The sequence below is a fragment of the Terrapene carolina genome, unplaced genomic scaffold (genome assembly GCF_002925995.2).
Source record: "Terrapene carolina triunguis isolate 2854851 unplaced genomic scaffold, T_m_triunguis-2.0 Scaffold233, whole genome shotgun sequence".
NCBI classification, from domain to species: Eukaryota; Metazoa; Chordata; order Testudines; family Emydidae; genus Terrapene; species Terrapene triunguis.
In genome coordinates this window covers 7396035-7403343 of record NW_020664584.1, presented here as the reverse complement: position 1 = coordinate 7403343, position 7309 = coordinate 7396035, and positions in this window count along the sequence as shown.

Sequence of the window (7309 nt, the reverse complement as noted above, 5' to 3'; positions counted from 1 at the left end):
GTAAAATCAGGATGGAAAATAACTTTACAGGGTAATCAAACTTAAAGAGCCCAGAGGAATCCCCTCTAACCTTAGGTTCAAAGTTACAGCAAACAGAGATAAACACTCTAGCAAAAAGGTACATTTACAAGTTGAGAAAACAAAGATAAAAACTAACACGCCTTGCCTGGCTGTTTACTTACAAGTTTGAAATATGAGAGACTTGTTCAGAAAGATTTGGAGAGCCTGGATTGATGTCTGGTCCCTCTCAGTCCCAAGAGCGAACCACCCCCAAAACAAAGAGCACAAACAAAAGCCTTCCCCCCACCAAGATTTGAAAGTATCTTGTCCCCTTATTGGTCCTTTGGCTCAGATGTCAGCCAGGTTACCTGAGCTTCTTAACCCTTTACAGGTAAAAGGATTTTGGAGTCTCTGACCAGGAGGGATTTTATAGTATTGTACACAGGAGGGCTGTTACCCTTCCCTTTATAGTTATGACACACACCCCAAATCACAGATAGTGTTGGACAGCCGGTTCCACACTGGCTGTGATTTCTTCCTGGAGCTCTAGGAGAAAACAGAGTTAATAAGACACATGCACCTTTAGACATACTACTGATTATATAAAAACTAACAATATGTTTCACTTTCCAAGAACAATGTTTAACCAGTTGATTCTGGGAAACTTTCCCAGGAAAGTGCATCAGCCACTTTGTTAGAAGCTCCTGAAATGTGTTGTATTTCAAAATCGAAATCTTGGAGAGCTAAACTCCACCGAAGAAGTTTTTTGTTATTCCCCTTGGTGGTATGAAGCCACTGTAGCGCAGCATGGTCTGTTTGTAGTTGGAAATGCCGTCCCCAAACGTACGGGCGTAGCTTTTCCAGCGCGTACACAATGGCGTAGCATTCCTTTTCGCTGATTGACCAGTGGCTTTCCCTCTCAGACAGTTTCTTGCTGAGAAACACAACAGGATGAAATTCTTGATCTGGTCCTTCCTGCATTAAAACTTCTCCCACGCCCCACTCGGACGCATCTGTGGTTACTAGGAACGGTTTGTCAAAGTCTGGGGCCCTTAGCACAGGGTCAGACATGAGTGTCGCCTTAAGCTGGTTAAAGGCCTTTTGACACTCATCAGTCCACCGAACTGCATTTGGCTGTTTCTTTCTGGTTAGGTCTGTCAGTGGGGCGGCGATTTGGCTGTAGTGTGGTACAAATCGCCTATAATATCCGGCCAAGCCTAAGAAGGATTGGACCTGTTTCTTTGACTTTGGAACCGGCCACTTTTGGATAGCATCCACTTTGGCCTGTAGAGGATTTATAGTTCCTTGACCCACCTGGTGCCCCAGGTAAGTCACTCTGTTTTGGCCTATTTGACACTTTTTAGCCTTAACAGTTAGTCCTGCCTGCCTGATGCGCTCAAAGACTTTTTCCAGGTGCTCCAGGTGTTCTGCCCATGACTCAGAAAAAATGGCCACATCATCGAGGTAGGCAACTGCAGAGTCTCCCAATCCCGCTAGGATTGCATACTTGCATCTGAAGAAGTGAGGTTCTTACCCACGAAAGCTTATGCTCCCAATACTTCTGTTAGTCTTAAAGGTGCCACAGGACCCTCTGTTGCTTAGTTCACTTGCGTTCTCCTGGCTTTTAACATATGAAGGGGAGGATGAATCCAAGAGTATGTCTACGCTGCAGTCAGACGTGTGATTGCAGCACATGTAGCCATGCCCACGCTAGCTTTGATCTAGCTAGCTCAAATAACACTAGCAAGAAAGCTGCAGCAGCAAGCGCAGCAGCTTGGACTAGCCACTCAAATATATATCTAAACAAGTCCCAGGTGGGCTTGTACAGCTCAAGCTGTTGCTAGTGCTGCCAGGGCTTCACTGCTATTGTTATTCAAATTAGCTAGACCAAAGGTAGCTCAGGCATGTCTACTTGTGCTGCAGTCACACCTCTCATTGCAGTGTGGGCAGACCCCAAGTGAGCACAACTCTGGTGCCATAAACATGGAGCCAAATCCCTTAGCTGCTTTAAATCCATGTAGCTCTGTTGAAATAAATGGAGCTACGCCCATCTGCAGCAACTCGGGATCTGCCCCCTAATAATAAATACATCACAATTTCAAAGCACTTGCAGGGATGGGGCACCCTGGTTTCTTTTAAGCAAACCCTAAAGTGGGGGGTATATTTGCATAATCTTCCCTTTGTTATCACCCTTCCTGGATTTTAGAACGCTTAGATATCTGAAGTCGTTAGCTCTGTGTTAAGAGTGTCTCATTAAATTTGAGATCTCTGCTCTCCAAAGCACTGGTAATTAGTCACTTGATTGAAAGTCTAAATCTGAAGGCTTGGACATTGACTAAAACTTTGCTAACCTAAGGTGATATGTATCAGAGGGGTAGCCGTGTTAGTCTGAATCTGTAAAAAGCAACAGAGGGTCCTGTGGCACCTTGCGTCTGATGAAGTGGGCATTCACCCACGAAAGCTTATGCTCCAATACTTCTGTTAGTCTTAAAGGTGCCACAGAACCCTCTGTTGCCTAAGGTGATATGTTTAGCATAGTTAAAGCTTGCTAATTTTTTGGTTAAGGTCCCTCGCCATACTATGAAAGTGGCATCACAGACTGCTGGAAACCTCTTGTGTTTTCACAACAGTGGTTAGAACAAGTCTTTCGGATTTATTTTCACCCTTGGGTTTTCTTATGTCTTGGAACTTCTAAAATTGTTGGTTAATAACAACTGCTTCTTTACTTAGTATACAGCAATTAGTGAGCAGCAAAAATATTGCCTTTAAACCTCCAGTAGCCTGTCATTTTTGTGCAACACAGTCTCTTGTAATAACAACAAATGCAGAACCAGATTGTCAGAAGTTGGCCTCTAGTTTTATACTTGCAATTTGCAGCTACAGTTTAACACCCGTAGATATTTGTTTGTGCCATTTAGGCTGCTTGGACGTTTACTTACCTGACTGCACCTGCAAATCATGCATCGGTACTTGTGTGTTCTTGTGTGTTGTGTGTGTCAAAGTGACCTGAATTGTGGATGCAAAAGTGACTTTGACCAGCACAGATGAAACAGCCCTGGAGCTTTGGCATATGCCCTCCTGGGAAAGGGGCTTATTCTATAAAAGGATTGTCCTCCATATTGGATTGTTTTCCAGCCAACCACAGCTCCTGGTACAGAGAGGCAGCCAGGGCCAGGTCCCGGTAATTTAAAAGGGAACAGGGAAAGCAGAACAGAGTAAGGAAAGGGATTCAGCTGTGGGATAACACTAAGCTTGCCCACTGTCACAAGGAGGAGGAAGCTAGGGGGACAAAAGAGAAAAGGAAAGCTCTCTGCAGAACTGAACATTATATGCCCCTCAGCACAAGGGTGTCAGCCATAGTGTCTTGGTAAATACTGGTTCATATTTAATTCTGCTGGTGCAAAACCCCAAATACCCTCTCATCTCAACGGGATACAATATTAGTATTCACTCCCCCTTCTGCCCCCTCCCAGCACTAGTGTGATGCTGGTGCAAAGCTGGCCACAGTTCCACAATTCAAACACAGGTGAAGTGATCTCTGTTTACACTGAACATCATTCTGCAGACCTTCACCCCACTACCCTCCTTTCCCAGGGACCCCCGCCCTTCTCACTCTTTCCTGAGGTTCGCTCTGCAAACACTCCTTTAGCTTAGCCGTCCAGAACTGATTTCTTCTCTCCTCTTCACTGTCTGCTTTTGTGCCAGGCCATTTGTCATGTGGGTTGTATCAGACAGAGTGAGATTGTGAACTGCTTGGAGCACAGAGTTTGTCTTCTAGTGTTTTTGCAAAGAAACATCTGTGTAAATAAACATAAAAATGTAGAGTTCTCCCATCAGTTTATGAGGGAGGTGTGACATGTTGATTATGTGGTTAATGCTATATTCATAAATAGGAGGATAGAAAATGGGTTCCTTTGCAGAGCTGTGTCATAGTCACTAGCAAATTTCTGATAACTTTGCATGGGGTTTCAATATGCCCTTTCAGCACCAAATTACAGGGTTGGTACTTTTACACACTGGACGGTTTAGGCATATTTCAATTGCCGAAAGATTGTCCTTGATAGCAGCTTCCTCAGCTCCACAGTCATCTCACTGTACTGTCCTTGAGGGCAAGTATTGCTCTGTCTAATTAACGAATGGTAAATATCATAAGAACATAAGATCTGCCATCCTGGGTCAGACCAAAGGTCCATCTAACCCAGTATCCTGTCTTCCAACAGTGGCCAATGCCAGGTGCCCCAGAGAGAATGAACAGATCAGGTAATCATCAAGCGATGCATCCCCTGTCACCCATTCCCAGATTCTGGCAAAAGGAGGCTACAGACATCATTCCTGTCCATTCTGGCTAATAGCCATTGATGGACCAATCTTCTATGATCTTATCTAGTTCTTTTTTTAATCCTGTTAGAGTCTTGGCCTTCACAACATCCTCTGGCAAGGAGTTCCACAGGTTGATTATGCGTTGTGTGAAAAAATACTTCCTTTTGTTTGTTTTAAATCTGCTGTCTGTTAATTTCATTTGGTGATCCCTAGTTCGTGTGTTATGAGAAGGAGTAAATAACACTTCCTTGTTTACTTTCTCCACACCAGTCATGATTTTATAGACCTCTATCATATTCCCCCTTAGTCATCTCTTTTCCAAGCTGAAAAGTCCCAGTCTTATTAATCTCTCCTCATATGGCAGCCATTCCGTACCCCTAACCATTTTCGTTGCGGAAATGGTTTGTCCCTCAATACATTGGTCATACCCTGGTCAGATCTCCTTCACTGGAGTATACAGAATCTGGAGCAGGGCAAGAACACCCAAGAAGAGCCAACTCAACTGAACCATTCCAAGCTCTGATGGATGGAAGAATAACATCTGTTTGCATGCGGGGGCTATATATAAAATTGCATCTGGACACAACTAGCATTTTCTGATTAGCTTTCACTGATGTCATGCGTACAGTGGAGCAGGAACTAGATCTCGCCTCCTGACATTTTTTTGAAATTTTGGAAATTTCTTCCATTCCATACTGGGATGAAAAGTTGAAATCTTGAAAACATTTGCAAACTGATAATTGAAAATAAATGTTAGAGTCTTAAACTTTTTGTTTTTATTTTGACCTTTTTTCATTTTTAAAAAATACTATAAATTAACTTACATTTCTAACTGAAAAGTCTTTTGAGCCAAACCCCAGAACTTTTCGTTGTGAAACTGTCAAAATGGGGCATTTTGACAATTTTGAAAGGTTTTAATTTTTTTTCTCAAAAATGTTTCAGAATGGGAAATTGGTTGAAATGGACACCCTTTCCCATGAAATTTTGGTTTTGATGAATTGGCATTTCTCAACAGAAAAACATTTCATTAAAAATTTCCTGATCATCACTCAACATACTAGGGACAGAAGAAGATCTTCCACGTCCACCTGAACTTCCACCTAATTTAAACCAAACCACTTTTCATGATTCTGAAATATTTAGGCAAGTCTCCCCCTGCCCTCCTAATGTTTTATGCTCTAGGAATTATTTTAGGAAAGTTCTCTGGCCTGTGTTATACAGGAGGTCACACTAGATGATCATAATGGTCCCACCTGGCCTTGGAATCTATGAATCCCCTTCCCACTTCTGTTTCCTTGCTTGGATTGAATGCGGAAGTTCCAAAACACTCCAAGAGATGCTATCTTTTCATGATTTCTGGGGCCAGAAGTAGACATTTACAAGAATGCCTGTTCTTATGAGATTTCCAGCTCACATGGTGCATAGAGTTAAGATAGACTTTGGATGTGCAGCTAAAGAGTTTGTTGATAATGTGATCAGTATGGGTATCAACGTTTTTCATTTACCAAAAACCTAGATATTTGATACCAGAAAACTTTCTCTATCATGTTTGAAGATCTCTTCCAGAACAATTATGGACAATTTTTTTTAAAAGTAATAAGTTTTTAAAGTTGAAAAATGGGTCTGTTTCAAAACCTTAAAAACAAAATTTCTGCATTACAGTGTTTTTCACTAAACTGGTTCTTCATGTTAGTACTGGCTTGGACTGGGAGGGACCCTGAATGAATACTTGAGTCTGACTGTGGCCATAGCATCCCCTGCAGATGAGAGAAGCTTTCCAGTAAATTGGAATTAAACTCTGTCTGGGCATATCTACACTGCATCTGGTATCGAGTCTGCATCTGGGTCTACAGGCTTGCGCTAACATGCTAAAATTAGCTGTGTAGAAGTTGCAGCTCAAAAGCACCATCTACATAGCTATTTCTAGAGCACTAGCATGAGCCCCGCTAACACAAGTCTGTGGCCCCAGGCTGGGAGGCTTGCTCCCAGAGCCATCGAAGACATGCCCTAAAAGACTTGCAGTTGTGGTGTCCCTTGGTGTTTGAACCCCCAAATCAGCTAGCCCTGGCGACTCTCCTGGGGCTGTCACCCAATCTTACATGTACATTCCATTTTGTATGAGCAATAAACCAGTCAAGATGTTGCAGTTTCAGGGCAATTATTGCTTTTCTGGAGAGGTTAAAGTCACTCACTCTCCAGCTTTCTGCTTCCTAATGCCACTCAAAGCAGGCTGTAATCCTCCCCCCGCCCCAATTCTATGATACCATGTTAGGTCTTACTGCTTAAAGGAGCTCTGTCTCAAGCTTGATTTTGCAAAGGTGTGTTTGTTGTTCGAGGCTCTCTGTATGTGTCTCATGATCCCCTCCGTTAGGGGACCTCCTACGTCTGAAGGATTCCAGCACCTCTGCTAACAGTCCCTGCCCTACTTTGTAGATCTAATGGGATCCTCAGGCACATCTGGGTTTTTTCCATGTAGTTTAATTAATTGTCCAAAGCTGCCCCCCTTTGCGTGACCATTTAGTCCTGATAGAGGTAGCAGTCAAGATATCCCACAGTTTAATTTAATTTCTCTTTAGGATTTAAATCGGATAATGCTAAAGCTTAATCCAACCCCCTCTAAATCTCTGTCCTTGGCCTTGGTCACTTGTCAAAGGTTGTTTTCAGTGTCTTGGTCTACTCTTCCCCTCTCCTCATTTAATCTCTCTTGACTTCTGGTAAATAGTTGACATCTGCTCCCAAGCAGCAGATGGCTGAGACTATACTAATTACAAACATGTCCATTTTCTGATGGCTCCCACTTTAAACTGTGAGTCTGATTCTCTGCCACCTTGTCCTCTGTAGGTCTGAATCTCTAGCACCCTGTACCCTGTGCAGTCACGTAGAGCAGCGCAAATTCCCAAATCAGGATGGTGTAAGTGATTTCACAGAGTGCAGAACGGTGCAGAAGCAGGCCCACTATATCATGACTTAAAAAAAATCTTCAAAAATG